Source organism: Triticum aestivum, chromosome 7B, assembly GCF_018294505.1.
Source record: "Triticum aestivum cultivar Chinese Spring chromosome 7B, IWGSC CS RefSeq v2.1, whole genome shotgun sequence".
Lineage (NCBI taxonomy): Eukaryota > Viridiplantae > Streptophyta > Magnoliopsida > Poales > Poaceae > Triticum > Triticum aestivum.
The window spans coordinates 406,883,802-406,901,469 of record NC_057813.1 but is presented as its reverse complement, the minus strand read 5'-3'; positions in this window follow the sequence as shown (position 1 = coordinate 406,901,469).

The window sequence follows — 17,668 nt, the reverse complement described above, 5'->3', positions numbered from 1 at the left end:
GGCCTTAGACCTAGCCAATGTCACAAGGGAGGCGCTCGGGCACCATGTGGAGGCATGCTTCAGCGCACGCTTCCGAGGAGAGAGCATAGGGCGTGAAACACTAGGCGCTCAGGAGTTCATCAGCAAGGCAGTCAAGGAGATTCAAGAGGCAAGGGCTCTGCAGGGCGATCGCCGCCCACCGTCGGGCGCGGCTCCTTTCCCTGGTGAGGGTGAGAAATTCCGCATCTGCATCGACATCCCAGTGCTCAACAGGGCCGCGTCTCAGGAGCTCTTCTGGCCGTCCCGTGTCGGCCGATGCGCAGGTCCCCCTCATAGCTACGTTCGCATGCCCTTTGGCCTGCCGAGCACGGTTGTTGCATTTCAGTGCCGCATGCGAGACGTCCTAGCGGCTCGAGAGGCAAGGCACCATGCGATCCTGGCGGAGATGGAGATGGATCCTCACGAGCCCACTAGGCCCCCAGAGCCTCCTGAGGCTCAGGGCTAGGGTGGCTCTTGAGGAGCGACTTCAGCAACACGCATCTTCTGCTACCCAGACATCTCTTCAGCAATGCTACCAGGTGACATCTTCTAGTTCATTCAGTTTGGGGGCGCCCCTCGGGCTGCACTATCCCCAAGCCACGTGGGTCCTTCCCTGCGGCATGTATCCTTCTTGCATTCATCAAAGTTGCCTAACCATCTCTCATGAGCTGATTTATGATCATCACCTACTTGCTTTGAATCTTATCCACCTCGCGATCTCCCTACATTGTTGACTCGTCCTTTGCTCATCCCGCGACGGGGGCTACTCACGCTGGCATGGCGCTTGCGCTCGGGTCCGTCCCAGCAACGCTGATAAACCCGGGGACCGAGCTCTGGCTCGCGACCCGCCTTGCGTATGCCACCTCACCAGGTCCTCGGTGCCTTCATCTTCCCATGAAAGGATCAAGGGTAGGCATCCAGCACCATAGGGGGTCATATTCTCTTCCACAGGCTAACACACAGGTACACCTTAGGCCTAGCTACAGGCGGGCCCCGACAATCACCACGTTGTCCCCGAGTTGCTCGCATGTTAAAGGGGGCGCCTAAGCATCGCGCCTTAGGAGCCCCTACTGGCTCTCAAGCCCTCACCCCCTGGCCTTGACCACGGCATCGCGACCTGGCATACCAGCGGCGGTTGAGCCTGCTCAAGGGTCGGGACCTGAGGACGTAGAGCACCTAGACAAGGGAGGAAAGGGAATGAGTGTAGCGAACCCTACCTAGTTACGCTATCGCGAAGGCACGAATGGTCATCACCCAGAGGAATCGCTACGGGTTCACTAAAAGATAAGTCACTCACACGATTGCATGAGTCTCACAACCCGACCACTTGACTCTCGCAGACCCACTCCGGCAGTTTCACTTCCCTTCTGTTTGTTGGGAAGCTGCTTGCATGCCAAGGGGGACCTCATGAGCATCGCGCCTCATGAGCTCTCACCGGACCTCGGACCGCTCACCTCCTAGCCTTGACCATGACATTGCAACCTGGCATACCAACGATGGCTAAAGCCTGCCTGGGGACTGGTCCCGTCGGCGTAGAGTGCTATGCTGCCTAGGGGGAGGAGAGGGAGAACTGTGCCCGAGTGGGATACACGATTTCATCAAAAAGACAAGAAGGACAACGCTGGAATTAAAACATTTCGATTCTTACATGCCACCGCGAGGCTAGTCCTAATTCCGCACAGGGAAACAAAAGAAGAAAAGGCTTCAAGGAACCAGGCCGGCACGCATCACCGACGATGCCGAGCAGCTGCTACTACCGCGCTCCGGGCACTGCGGGAGCTTGACGGAACGTAGCTGTCGTCTCTGGACTCCATAGATTCGCTGGACTTAGGAGAGTCGTGATACGTGTCCAACGTATCTATAATTTTTTATTGTTCCATGCTATTATATTACCCCTTTTGGATGTTTATGGGCTTTATTTTACACATTTATATAATTTTTGGGACTAACCTATTAATCGGAGGCCCAGCCCATATTGTTGTTTTATTGCCTGTTTCAGTATTTCGAAGAAAAGGAATATCAAACGGAGTCCAAAGGAATGAAAACTTCGGCATCGTGATTTTTTGGAAGAATATCATCCTGGTGACTTGGAGTTCACGTCAGAAGACCCTCGAGGAGGCCAGGAGATAGGGGGGACGCCCCCCTACTGGGTGCACCCCCTATCTCGTGGGCCCCTCGAGCACCTCCCGACCAACTTCTTTTGCCTATATAAGCCTACATACCCTAAAACATCGAATATCAAGATAGATCGGGAGTTCCGCCGCCGCAAGCCTCTATAGCCACCAAAAACATCTCGGGAGCCTGTTCAAGTACCCTGCCGGACGGGGAACCCATCACCGGTGGCCATCTTCATCATCCCCGCACTATCCATGACGAGGAGGGAGTAGTTCACCCTTGGGGCTGAGGGTATGTACCAGTAGCTATGTGTTTGATCTCTCTCTCTCGTGTTCTCTCTATGGCATGATCTTGATGTATCGCGAGCTTTGCTATTATAGTTGGATCTTATAATGTTTCTCCCCCTCTACTCTCTTGTGATGAACTGAGTTTCCCCTTTGAAGTTATCTTATCGGATCGAGTCTTTACTTTGAGAACACTTGATGTATGACTTGCCCTGTTTATCTGTGGTGACAATGGGATATCACGTGCCACTTGATGTATGTTTTGGTAACCAACTTGCGGGTTCCACCCATGAACCTATGCATAGGGGTTGGCACGCGTTTTCTTGACTCTCCGGTAGAAACTTTGGGGCACTCTTTGAAGTACTTTGTGTTGGTTGGATGAATCAGAGATTGTGTGATGCATATCGTATAATCATGCCCACGGATACTTGAGGTGACAATGGAGTATCTAGGTGACATTAGGGTTATGGTTGATTTGTGTCTTAAGGTGTTATTCTAGTACAAACTCTTGAATATATCAATCCGAAAGAATAACTTTGAGGTGGTTTCGTACCCTACCATAATCTCTTCGTTTGTTCTCCGCTATTAGTGGCTTTGGAGTGACTCTTTGTTGCATGTTGAGGGATTGTTATATGATCTATCTATGTTATTATTGTTGAGAGAACTTGCACTAGTGAAAGTATGAACCCTAGGCCTTGTTTCCTATCATTGAAATACCGTTTACGCTCACTTTTATCACTAGTTACCTTGCTGTTTTTATTATTTCAGATTACAAAAACCTATATCTACCATCCATATTGCACTTGTATCACCATCTCTTCACCGAACTAGTGCACCTATACAATTTACCATTGTATTGGGTGTGTTGGGGACACAAGAGACTCTTTGTTATTTGGTTGCAAGGTTGCTTGAGAGAGACCATCTTCATCCTACGCCTCCCACGGATTGATAAACCTTAGGTCATCCACTTGAGGGAAACTTGCTACTGTCCTACAAACCTGTGCAGTTGCAGGCCCAAGAATTTCTATAAGAAGAAGGTTGCGTAGTAGACATCAAGTCGTTGGATTCCTAGGAGTCAAGCTGCTGCTGGAGGAGACGCCGGTGGGGCCGGAGACGGGCCCAGCACCCACGGTCGCGTCCTGCAGGCTGCTTCCTCCGGGGGATCACTCCAGCCGCCGGCCCTCCTCGGCGAAGACTTTGAAGAACAGAGTGGAGGCGCCATCATACTCAAAGTGGATCGCGAGGGCCCCCTCCGCGCGACAGGCTCGGGCGACCTTGCCCCATCTGCGGGTCATGACGATGTCACCAGGGGGCACCACCTCAACCTTAGCCCCCGTGGCCAGGCTGCAGCACCCGGCATGTTTCAGCCACAGCTTGTGCGGCCCCCTCGGTGGCAGCTCGTTGGCGAAAAACCTTGGGAGCCAGATCCACGAGGCGGGTGGCATCTCTGACCACACCACAACATCGCGCGAGCTACCCTCGGCACGGGTCCGTGGCTCAGCAGGTAGAATGGCAACCGCTCGTCCACCATCACCTGGGATTTCTTGACGGTGCACGTCGATGTCCTGCACACGGGCGTATAGTGGAAGGGGGAAGCCGGGCGGAGGCCTGGCTTTCCAAGGCCTGGTCACCTCTTGCCTCACACCGGCGTCGCACGGATGGCAGAACCGCTTCTTCGGCAGAAGTGGATCAGGCCCCTCCTGAGGGGCTTTTCTCTTTTTGGCCGCAGAAGAACCGCCTGCTCAGTGCCATGGAAGCAACGGCAAGGTGGAGAAGAAGAAGGGACGAGCAGCGAGAAGATGGAGGAAGAGATGATCGAGGGGGGCTCTGCCCCTCCCCTCATTTATAGCCAGAGGGAAGCCAACCACCGGCCTCCACGACCTCACGCAATGATGATCCTGTGCATGCAGCATCGACTCGTCAAGTCGAACGGTTGCCGAGGCAGCATGGGGAAGTGGAGACGCCCATGTCCCATCAATCTCCATGCATCATCCAAGGCTGCAGGCGGTTAGGGCCCGTGGTGCGCCGCACTTGTCCTTTGGCTTCGCCCAGAAGCCAAGTCCAAGCGTGCCTTGGGTCCGGGGGCTACTGTCGGTGTTCTGGATACGGGGGTACCCAGACTTGCCTACCTGCGGCCCCCTCCGTGGCTCCATCGACGGCCTGGTATGGCCCAGCTTCAGCATCAACAACTCAAGACCCTCGCGAGGGGCCAAGCCTCGCAAGGAGGACGACACCAAGACCTCCAAGGGGATTGGCCTCCTCTGGCAGGCTCCCGAGGAGCGGAGATTCCTATGCAAGGTGCACCTCACGAGGCTCAGCTGATGTGAGCCATGACGACCAAGGCCAGTCGGGCGCCAGCGGGCGCAGTGTACTAGATTCCTCTTCAGAGCAAAGGACGCAAGCAACAGGCGTGGAGTCCCGAGGAATCAACCAGAGGTTTCCATTCTGGTGCAGCGAGACCAAGACCGCCAGGACGGTAGGACGGAGGTCATCGCCGAGCCCACCGCATCGTCACAACCAGAGGCTTTTGCAGGCGAAGACCACTTTAGTCAGGATATGATGTACTTGTTGTCTCCCTTCAAATCTGGGAGTTGTGGGATCCCTTCCTGCCAACATTTGGGAAGAGGACGAAGTCCACTATAAATAGGACCTAGCCACCACCATAGAAGGTGTCGGCATTCTGGGAATGGGGGTCCCCAGACTTGCCTGCCTGCGGCCTGCGACGTGGCTCGCGTGGGGGCCCAACGCAGCCCAGCTTCATCAGCTCAAGCTCAAGACCCTCACGAGGGGCCAAGCCTCGCGGGGCGGACGACAGGAAGCTTCCTCAGGAGCAGCCTTCCCAGGCAGGATCGCAAGGAGGTGGAGATATCAAGGCGGGGTACCTCCCGAGGAGCCCGTGACCCAATCCATGACGATCGAAGACCAGGCGGGCGCCGGCCTGCGCAGTGTCCTTGTTTCCCCTTCGGTGCAAAGGGGGCAAGCATAGGCCAAGGCATCGGGAAAAGGTTACCGTTTCGGTGCAACAAGACCAAGACCAGCAGAACGGCAGGATGGAGGTCATGTGGAGCCCAGGGCAGCGTCATCGTCAGAGCCTTTGGCAGCCGAAGACCAACTTTAGTCAGGATAAGTGTACTAGATGTTCCCCTTTAAAATGGCCAATTTTTGGTGCCCTCCCTGCTCATTATTTGGGAAGAGGCCCAGGGCCTCGATCTGTAAATAGGGCTAGCCACCGCAGGGTAGGACATTGAGAGAACAGATCGATCAAAGAGAGAGAGAGAGAAGCGACTGAACTCACCCAAGCAGTTCATCGCACCAGCTCAAGAACAACCCCTCGCGAGGCTGTTCCCCCTTTGTACTGTTCACCATCAGCCCCTGAGGCAATCCACCACACCACACACTGGAGTAGGGTATTACACCACAATGGTGGCCTGAACCAGTATAAATCTCGTGTCCCTTGTGTGTTCTTCTTTCTTGCTTAGAACCTTGCGAGACTTCGAGACGTGAGCTGGTAGGGGAAAGATCTTCATGCGCACCCCAGTGTTCGAACCTCAAGGGTCTACCGGAACCCGAAATCCGACATTTGGCGCGCCAGGTAGGGGTGCGCCGGAATCTTTCTTCCACTAGTCGCGTCTGATCTTCTGCCGTGTCCATGGCTGATGCTCGCGAGCTCGCGCCGAGCGTCGGGCTGCTCTCGCCATCCGCATCGCCCAGACGGCGCCTGTCGGCAGACGCCCCCGTCGTTCCCCGTCGCCTGCCGCCAACGCTGCAACCGGCCCGGCGGGGAACGAGCAGCAGGCCTCGTCCCTGCATCCTTCGGTGTGGCGCGATGGCCGCACCGCCACCCCGTCACCGACTCCAGCCGGTTCATCGTCCCATGCCCGTCGCGCCCCCACGGACGCGCCGCCCGCTCCTACAGTCGATGCCGGCACTAGTGCCAGGGGGCTCCGAGCCTTGGCCCCCGCCTTGCGGCAGGTGCAGTGGCCGCTCAAGTTCAAGTCCGATATGCCGCCGTGCTACAACGGTGCGACGATCCGCTGGTTTTCCTGCTAGCATACGAGGATGCTGTCCTCAAGGCCGGTGGCGACGACAAGGTGATGGCCAACTGGTTTCCAATTGGCCCTCACCAGCGTTCCGCGCATGTGGCTGCTCCACTTACCGACGGTTTCTGTGACCTCCTGGGGGGAGCTGTGCGACCTCTTCCTCGCCCATTACGCCGCGCCAGCGCCCCCGGTCGTCGCATCTCTCCTAGGCGGCTCGCAGGCGCCACCTTCGAGCCGCCACGTCAAGCCGTTCACCCGCCAGATCGGCGTCGCCTCCAAACGCCAAGAAACTCCCCCGGGATGGGTGGCGCCCGAGGCTGATCTGACCTTCAACTTGGACGATCACGCCTCCAACCCCGCCGGTTCGGGTGCACTCCTGATGTTGTGCACCCCCACCATCTGCCAAGTGGCCGTCACCAGGACCCTCATCAATGGCGGATCTGGCCTCAACGTGCTCTCTATGGAGGCCTTTAGCCTCCTCCACGTGCCGCTAGAGAGGCTTCAGCCCAGCAGGCCTTTCTCGGGTGTTGGAGTCAGTTCCACCGCCTCCTTGGGGCAGATTCGCCTCCCGGTGACCTTCGGCACCTACGACAACTTCTGCACAGAGCTGATCGACTTTGACATCGCCCCCATCGGCCTCCCCTACAACGCCATCCTCGGCTACCCGGACTTGGCCCGGTTAATGGCAGCGACTCACTCGGCGTACAACCTCATGAAGATGCCCGGGAGTAGCGGCGTCCTCACTGTGTCATGGGACACAAGGGATGCACTGCAGGCGCTCAAGCTTGCTTTCAAGATAGCCGCGGTGGCGCAGCCCGCCAGCACTGATGCCCTTGAGCCCAAGGGGGCTGCGCCGGCCAAGAAGAAGCAGCTATTCACCCAAGACAAGGCGGAAACCAAGCAGATACCAGTCGACGAGGACGGGTCCACTAATGCCACCTTCACCATAGGCGCCAACCTCGAACCCGAGCAGGAGGAGGCCTTGATGAAATTCCTGCGCGTGAACAAGAAGGTGTTCGCGTGGGAACCTGATCAGCTGACAGGGGTCCCGAGGGGTGTGATTGAGCATGACCTCAATGTGTGCCCCAACGTACGCCCCGTGAAGCAGAAGGCACGGTGGCAGTCCACTGAGAAACAAGCTTTCATCGTCCAAGAGACCCACAAGCTGGAGGCGGCAGGGGTTATTCACGAGGTCGGCTACCCAGATTGGTTGGCTAACCCGGTGGTCGTGCCGAAAAAGGGAGGAAAGGAACGCATGTGTGTCGACTTCACCAACCTCAACAAGGCCTGCCCGCAAGATCCATTTCCGCTTCCTAGCATCGACCAGATCGTCCACTCCACCACTGAGTGTGACCTGTTGTGCTTCCTGGATGCCTTCTCGGGCTATCACCAGATCAAGATGGCGGTAGAAGACGTGGAAAAAACGGCTTTCCTGACCCCGTGTGGAGTGTACTGCTATACATGCATGCCATTTGGGTTGCGCAATGCAGGCGCGACCTTTCAGCGGCTGATGCACATCACCTTGGGCCGGCAGCTCGGGAGGAATGTTGAGACTTACGTCGACGACATTGTGGTGAAGTCTCAGGAGGCAAAAACCCTGATACAGGACTTGGAAGAAACCTTCGCGAGCCTCAATGAGGTGGACCTGTGGCTCAACCCAGAGAAGTGCATGTTCGGAGTCCCCTCGGGCAAGCTCCTGGGCTTCCTCGTATCCCACAGGGGCATCGAGGCCAACCCGGAGAAGTTGAAAGCAGTCGAAGACATGAGCCTGCCGAAGACCCTCAAAGAAATGCAGAAGCTCACTAGGCGTGTGACCGCGCTAGGGCGCTTCATCTCCAAGCTGGGGGAATGAGCACTGCCCTTCTTCAAGCTGATGAAGAAGAAGGGCCCCTTTGAATGGACTGAAGAGGCCGACAAGGCGTTCCAAGATCTCAAGAGGTACCTAACCAGCCCTCCGGTGATGGTAGCTCCGCGTCCTCAGGAGCCCCTGGTGCTCTACCTTGCAGCCACCCCCTACTCCGCCAGCGCAGCCCTGGTGGCGGTTAGGGAAGAGCGTCGGACCTAGGCCGCGGCAACAGTCCGGAGCGAAGCAAAGCAAAGCCAAGAAGGCCTCGCGGGGACCACGACCGCAGCCGAAAAGGATCAGCCGCAGCAGGGGAGCTCCCCTAGAGCAGAAGAGGCCCCTCCAAGCGACCATGCGCTGGGGACTCTATCGTCTTAGGAGGCGCCCCAACCTCCGGAGGACACAAGCGGCACCAGCACTCTCAACCTCGTCGAGCACCCCATGTACTTCGTCAGCACGGTGCTACAAGACGCAAGGGCACAGTAACCCATGCCCCAAAAACTCCTCCTCGCGCTATTGGTAGCCTCGCGCAAGCTGCGGCACTACTTCCAAGGCCATCCCATCAAGGTCATCTCAGCATACCCCTTGGAAAGGGTACTCAGGAGCCCCAACTCGGCTGGAAGAGTGGCCGAGTGGAACATCGAACTACAAGCATTTCAGCTAGAATTCAGCACGACCAGAGTCATCAAGGGGTCCGCACTCGCAGATTTCGTGGCAGAATGGGCAGAGGCTCCAGGCCTCGAGGCTGGCAAGGACCAATCACTTTCCCCGGGAAGCGAGGCACCGGACGGCTGGGTCATGTACTTCGAGGGGGCGTTCTCCCGGCATGGTGCGAGGGTCGGCGCGGTCCTCGTATCTTCCACTCAAGACAAGCTTTACTACGTCGTACAACTCTGTTTCCAGCGCGGACAAAAAGTCTCCAACAACATAGCAGAGTACGAAGGCCTAATAGCAGGCCTGAAAGCCGCAGTCACCTTGGGGGTAAAGCGCCTCACCATCAAGGGTGATTCACAACTCCTCGTCAACTTCTCCAACAAGATATACGAGCCGAAGGACGAGCACATGGAAGCCTACCTTGCGGAGGTTCGCAGGATGGAGAAACAGTTCTGGGGGTGGAGTTGCAGCATGTGCCTCGCGGCACCAATCAAGAGGCTGATGACATCACCAAGAGGGCATCCAGATGGCTGCCTCAGGAGCCTGGCATCTTTGAGGAGCGACTCTTCAAGCCCTTGGCGGCACCATCACTGTCAAGCACGGCGCAACCTCGGGAAGAGCTCCCTCAGCCGCCTGCCTCTGGAGTCCCGGTCTGCGGCCCGGCCTCAGGGGCATGCCTGCTCCTGGCATTGGAGCCTCAGGAAGGATGCTGGATCGCAGAGCTCAGGAACTACTTGACGCAAGGGACCCTGCCGGAGAAGGAGGAGGAAGCGAAGCGTGTGGCGCGGCAGGCCACGGCCTACTGCATCAACGATGGAGAGCTCTATCGGAGGCAACCAAACGACGTGTCCCTACATTGCATTTCCACAGAGCAAGGGAAGGAGATGGTGGCGGACATACACAGGGGAGACTGTGAGCATCACTCATCATCACGGACCCTCGTTGGCAAGGCGTTCCGCAGCGGGTTCTATTGGGCCACAGCACTCAGTGACGCTGTTGAGTTGGTGAAGGCTTGTGAGGCCTGCCAATTCCATGCCAAGTAGATCCATCAGTCTGCAGGGGGTCTGCAGACCATACCCCTCTCGTGGTTGTTCGCACTTTGGGGACTGGACATTCTGGGCCCATTCCCTCGGGCGCCAGGGGACTATCGCTACCTCTACGTTGTCGTGGACAAGTTCACCAAGTGGGCTAAGGTGGAAGCTGTCCGCACCATCCTAGCAGGCTCCGCAGTCAAGTTCATCAAGGGCCTTGTCAGCCGATTTGGGATGCCTAACCGCATCATCACCGACAACGGTTCACAATTCACCAGTAATCTCTTCAAAACGTACTGTGCTAACCTTGGAACGCAGATATGCTACGCTTCGGTAGCACACCCCTGGAGCAACGGCCAGGCTGAGCGAGCCAACGCGGATGTCCTGAGGGGCCTCAAAACCAGGACCTTCAAGAAGAAGCTGGAGGCCTGCGGCAGGGGCTGGTACGACGAGCTCCAGTCTGTGTTGTGGTCTATCCGCACGACCGCGGCCAAGCCGACTGGTGAGACCCCGTTCTTCCTCGTCTACGGGGCTGGGGCCGTCCTCCCTCACAAGGCCAGGCGTTGTTCCGCATGGGTCCTGGCATTCGACGAGACGCAGCAGGACGCCATGCGGGGGACGGATCTCGTGCTGGGGGAGGAACACCGTCGAGAGGCTGCGCTGCGAGCGGCAAGGTATCAACAGGCGCTGCGACAATACCACTGCCGCAACATCCGCCCCAGAACTCTTGAGGTAGGGGACCTCGTGCTCAGACGGGTCCTCTCCAAGGAAGGGTTGCACAAGCTCCCTCCCATGTGGGAGGGCCCGTTCAAGGTTGTTCATGTTTCCAGGCCTGGCTCCGTGCGCTTGGAGACCCAGGAGGGGGTACCCATCCAGAACGCATGGAACATTCAACATCTCCGAAGATTCTACCCCTGAGCGAGGCCCAGTGCCTATGGAAAAGGCCCGGTGCCTATGAAGAAGGCCAACGCCTGTGAAGCTACCGCGTTTCGGAAAAGGCCCGGTGCCTGTTAAGAAGGCCAATGCATGTGAAGCTACCGCATTTTGGAAAAGGCCCGGTGCCTGTGAAGAAGGCCAATGCCTGTGAAGCTCACCGCCTGCGACACTCTCACGTAATAATGAGTGGGGCTGTACACACCCCGGAGTCTCCAGAGTGCTGCCCCTCGGGCCTCGGGGGCTCCCGCCCACGCTCAGTGGCAGCACTTAGCTCCGCTCTTGTGAGAAGACGTCGAAGACTAGATTAGGTGCCGGACCTGGCTTTTTCATTTGCTTTCTGCAGTTGGCTTGCTCTTTCCTATTTGAAGTGTTATTGGAGCTGCCGTCTCTCTAGCTTGTGACCCTTTGTCTTTTTCACTCACTTGCCTTGGTTTTTCCCTCGCGCAAGTCTCGCGAGGGAGGTACGCGGGTACCCTCGCGAATGTTTTCTGCCCCGGTCGTTCGAGGCTTTCCTATTCGAGTCCGCTGAGGGAGCACCCCTCCCAGTCCTTGCCCCACGGGCATCGCTACGCGAGCACAGGACCTGGGTCAGTCGCCCCCACAACCAAAACCGGAGGCTACCCCTCTTGACTAATCCTTGCAACACATGAAGCGCATGGCGAGGCCTCGACCTCGGGAGGCAAAGACCACGACAAGCCTCCCCGAGTTAAGTAACTCCCGCACATGGGCACACGACACGGAAACATAGCACAGAAATAGTGGAAACAACACGATAATTAACGATAACAGTTCAACACGCCCCCGCGGGGCCCTACACTACTTTCTCCTTTGTGCAGGAAAGGAAGAAAGGCAAAACAGGAATGACTTGCTCAGCACCAGCTCGCGGCGAGGGCTCGTACTGCCTCCGGAGCTCAGTCAGATTCCCTCCTCTCGCTTCACTGGGGCGCGACGGCGGACTGACCCGCTACCTTCCCCCAGGCGGGCGTGACGACGCGGGGGCTGGTCGCGACCCCAACTGGAGGAGCTGCTGTCTGAAGGAGAGTCGCCAAGGCTTGGCGAGCCCCGAGCGCCACTGCTCACGCGCCTGCCGCCATCTTCGTCCTAATCAACGCCGAGGCTGGGCGCCCGGCCATGGTCGTCGTCTTCGGGGCAGCACCCAGCACGGTGCCATCTTCCCCGAACACCCTCACGTAGAGGGTGGCGTCGCCATCGAACCTGAAGTGCAGGGTGCACCGCCGTCTCAAGCCACGCACGCGGGCAAAGGTTTGCCAGCCGCGGGTCAGGGCCAAACCCCCGGCGGTAGAGACCTCCAGCGAAGCCCAGGAGGCCCTGCTGCAGCAACCGTCCGCCTGAAGCCAGAGGTTGCCCGGAGTGCCGGTCGGAAGTTCACCTACGAAGAAGCGAGGAAGCTGGAGCCAGGTGCTGGTCGGGTCCGCCGACCACACGACGAACTCCGGCAGCACCTCCGCCGAGCGGAAGCGCGTCCTAGGAGGTCGCGCAGCCACGACGTGCCTCCCATCGACGACCGGGCGCTCATCGCCGCGCAGAGAGCCGCCTCCACGACCACGGGAAGCCACCACGGGGGATGCAGGATGCTTGCGGGGGCGGCCTCGGTCGCGCTTAGTCGGAGGAGAGTCAGGCCCTTCCTGATGAGCCTTTCCCTTTTCCGCGGCCGAGAACCTCTTCGGCAGAGCCATGGGGATGGCAAGCAGCCGAGATGAAGAAGAAGAAAGGAGTAGCAGGGAGAGATTTATTGGAATGGCTCGCGCCGTTCCATACTTATAGCCGGAGGAGGCCAACCGGCGGCTGATATGTCTCCAACGTATCTGTAATTTTTGATTGTTCCATGCTATTATATTACCCCTTTTGTATGTTTATGGGCTTTATTTTACACATTTATATCATTTTTGGGACTAACCTACTAACCGGAGGCCCAACCCATATTGCTGTTTTTTTTGCCTATTTCAGTATTTCGAAGAAAAGGAATATCAACGGAGTCCAAACGGAATGAAACCTTCGGGAGCATGATTTTTGGAACGAACGTGATCCAGAGAGCTTGGAGTGCAAGTCAAGAAGCAGCCGAGGGCTCCACGAGATAGGAGCCCCCCCCCTTTAGGGCGCGCCCCCTGTCTCGTGGGCCCCTCGGGCGGCCACCGACGTACTTCTTCCTCCTATATATACATATGTACCCCGAAAACATCCAGGGGCACCATGAAACACAATTTCCACCACCGTAACCTTCTGTATCCGCGAGATCCCATCTTGGAGCCTTCGTCGGCACTCTGCTGGAGGGGGAATCAACCATGGAGGGCTTCTACATCAACATCCTTGCCCCTCCGATGAGTTGTGAGCAGTTTACCACAGACCTATGGGTCCATAGTTATTAGCTAGATGGCTTCTTCTCTCTTTTTGGATGTCAATACAATGTTCTCCCCTTCTCTTGTGGTGATCTATTCGATGTAAACTCTTTTTGCGGTGTGTTTGTCGAGATCCGATGAATTGTGGGTTTATGATCAAGTTTATCTATGAATAATATTTGAATCTTCTCTGAATTCTTTTATGTATGATTGAGTTATCTTTGCAAGTCTCTTCGAATTATCAGTTTGGTTTGGCCTACTAGATTGATCTTTCTTGCCATGGAAGAAGTGCTTAGCTTTGGGTTCAATCTTGCGGTGTCCTTAACCAGTGACAGAATGGGCTACAAGGCATGTATTGTATTGTTGCCATCGAGGATAACAAGATGGGGTTTATATCATATTGCATGAGTTTATCCCTCTACATCATGTCATCTTGCTTAATGCGTTACTCTGTTCTTATGAACTTAATACTCTAGATGCATGCTGGATAGCGGTCGATGTGTGGAGTAATAGTAGTAGATGCAGGCAGGAGTCAGTCTACTTGTTATGGATGTGATGCCTATATACATGATCATGCCTAGATAATCTCATAACTATGCGCTTTTCTATCAATTGCTCGACAGTAATTTGTTCACCCACCATAATACTTATGGTATCTTGAGAGAAGCCTCTAGTGAAACCTATGCCCCCGGGTCTATCTCTTATCATATTTTCTTTCAATCTACTTTTATTTTCATCTTTACTTTTTGCATCTATATTATAAAATACCAAAAATATATTTATCTTACCATACTATCTTTATTAGATCTCTCTTTCGCAAGTGGCCATGATGGGATTGACAACCCCTTTATTGTGTTGGTTGCGAGTTCTCAGTTTGTTTGTGTAGGTGTGTGGGACTTTTGAGGAGCCTCCTACTAGATTGATACCTTGGTTCTCAAAACTAAGGGAATTACTTATGCTACACTTGCTGCATCGCCCTCTCCTCTTCGAGGAAAACCAACGCAAGCTCAAGACGTAGCAAGAAGGATTTCTGGCGCCGTTGCTGGGGAGGTCTTCGCTCAAGTCAAGACATACCAAGTACCCATCACAAACCCATCTCCCTCGCATTTACATTATTTTCCATTTGCCTTTCGTTTTCCTCTCCCCCACTTCACCCTTGCCGTTTTATTCGCCCTCCCTTTCCCAATCTCCTCCTCTCTTTTCGCTTGCCTTTTGTTTGCCGTGTGTTAGCTCGTTTGCCTTGTCATTATGGCTAGTCCTCCTATCCTTATTCTCACTCCCGAACAAGAAATACTCAATTTTAAGCAACGGGAGAGAGAAAGTTTAAAAGATGCTTGGCATAGAATTTGCAATGCCCAATATAAAGCTACTAGGAAGCTTGATACTTCCGTTCTTCTCCGCAACTTTTATGTAGGCATTACTCCTTGGAATAGATGTGTTCTTGATATTTCTATCGGAGGTGATTTCATGAGTAGCCATACGTTTGATGCTTATAATGCTATGTTAGATTTGTTTGGCCCACCACCACTTTTGGTTAATGGAACAATTTTAACTTTAGAACATGTGATGCAACGGCTTGATATTATTGAAAATAAAATTGCCACTATTGAGTTGATTGAAAATTTGGATAAAAAGATTCATAATCACATTACCCAATTTGGATCTAGGGTTGGAGTTACTTTGAAAAACCATAAAGAAAAAGAACCTATAGTCAACGAAAAAATAGATCTAGACTCTGCTAGAATCGGTAAACTTGAGGATATCATTACAAACTTAGGTTCCGCATTTTCCCCCATGAAAAACACTCCAAAACCCTCTACTAAAACTGCCAAGTTTATTTATGTTCCTAAAAATAAGGGTGAATCTTCTAGTAAGGGAGACGCGAATCTCAATTCCATAAGTATTCTTCCCAATTGTCTCTCTATCGTTAAGGAACCTTTCGCTACCAATAAATTTCTTGAATTTTTATCTAAAGGTTTATCCATTGCTAAAAGGGGAGAAGCCCCTAGATAACACAAGCGCTCTATTGATGAATTTAGTGCCAGAGATGGCACTCGTTAGATCTATCTTTGCTTTTTATGCCTAGCTAGGGGTGTTAAACGATAGCGCTAGTTGGGAGGCAACCCAATTTTCTTTATGTTTCTTGTTTTTGCTCCTGTTTAGTAATAAATCTTGCATCTACCTTCTGTTTAGATGTGTTTTTATCTTTTAATTAGTGTTTGTGCCAAGTAGAACCTATAGGATAACCTACGATGATAGTTGATTTGATTCTGCTGAAAAACAGAAACTTTGCACGCACTAATATAATTTTGTTAAATCACAGGAACGTGCTTTTGCGTTGATTCTTTTTGCTGCTGTTAAATAAACAAATTTTCCAGGACTTCCTATTTTTTAGGATTTTTAGATTTCCAGAAGTTTGCGTTATTTATAGATTGCTACAGACTGTTCTGTTTTTGACAGATTCTGTTTTTCGCGTCCTGTTTGCTTATTTCAATGCATCTATGGCTAGTAAATTAGTTTACAAACCATAAGGAAGTTGGAATACAGTACCTTTAACACCAAAATAAATAAATAATGAGTTCATTGCAGTACCTTATGTGGTGGTTTTGTTTTTTTTTCACTAACGGAGCTTATAAGATTTCCTGTTGAGTTTTGTGTTGTGAAGTTTTCATGTTTTGGGTAAAGCTTTTATGGAGTATGGAATAAGGAGTGGTAAGATCCTAAGCTTGGGGATGCCCAAGACACACCAAGATATTCAAGAATAGCCAAAAGCCTAAGCTTCGGGATGCCCCGGGAAGGCATCCCCTCTTTCGTCTTCGTTCATTGGTAACTTTACTTGGAGCTATATTTTTATTCGCCACATGATATATGTTTTGCTTGGAGGGTCGTGTATTATATTAGTATTTGCTTTTTAGTTTACCACAATCATCCTTGCTGTACACACCTTTTGGGAGAAGCCTATTTGATTAGAATTTGCTAAAATACTCTATGTGCTTCACTTATATCTTTTGAGCTTGATAGTTATTGCTCTAGTGCTTCACTTATATCTATTAGAGCATGATGGTGTCTTAATTTTGAAGAAATTCTTAGTCTCTCATGCTTCACTTATATTATTTTGAGAGCCTTTTAGAACAGCATGGTATTTGCTATGGTCATAAAGTTGGTCCTAGAATGATGAGCATCCAAGTTGGGTATAACAAAAACTATCATAGAAAGTGAATTGGATGCTATGATCAATTTGATGCTTGATAATTGTTTTGAGATATGGAGGTAGTAATATTAAAGTTATGCTAGTTGGGTGATTATGAATTTAAAGAATGCTTGTGTTGAAGTTTGTGATTCCCGTAGCATGCACGTATGGTGAACCGCTTTGTGATGAAGTTGGAGCACAATTTTATTTATTGATTGTCTTCCTTATGAGTGGCGGTCAGGGACGAGCGATGGTCTTTTCCTACCAATCTATCCCCCTTGGAGCATGCGCTTAGTTCTTGGTTTTTGATGACTTCTAAATTTTTGCAATAAGTGCATGAATTCTTTTGATTAATGTTGAGTCCATGGCTTATACGCACCCTTTCACCCTTCCACCATTGCTAGCCTCTCTTGTACCGTGAAACTTTCGCCGGTACCATACACCCACCATACTCCTTCCTCAAAACAGCCACCATACCTACCTATTATAGAATTTCCATAGCCATTCCGAGATATATTGCCATGCAACTTTCCACCATTCCGTTCATATGACACACATTACTTTTGTCATATTGCTGTTTGCATGATCATGTAGTTGACATTGTATTTGTGGCAAGGCCACTTTCATAATTTTCATACATGTCACTCTTGATTCAATGCATATCCCAGTACACCGCTGGAGGCATTCATATAGAGTCATATCTTGTTCTATCTTTGAGTTGTAAATCCAAAAAAATGTGTGATGATCTTCATTATTAGAGCATTGTCCTAGTGAGGAAAGGATGATGAAGACTATGATTCTCCCACGAGTCGGGATGAGACTTCGGAATTTACAAAAAGAAAAATAAAAGAAAAATAAAAAAATAGAAAGGCCAAAAAAAGGGAAGGCCAAAGAAAAAAAAGGAAAAATAAAATGAGAGAAAAAGAGAGAAGGGACAATGCTACTATCTCTTTTTCCACACTTGTGCTTCAAAATAGCACCATGATCTTCATGATAGAGAGTCTCATATGTTGTCACTTTCATATACTAGTGGGAATTTTTCATTATAGAACTTGGCTTGTATATTCTAATGGTGGGCTTCCTCAAAGTGCCCTAGGTCTTCGTGAGCAAGCGAGTTGGATGCACGCCCACTTAGTTTCTTTTGTTGAGCTTTCATATATTTATAGCTCTAGTGCATCCGTTGCATGGCAATCCCTACTC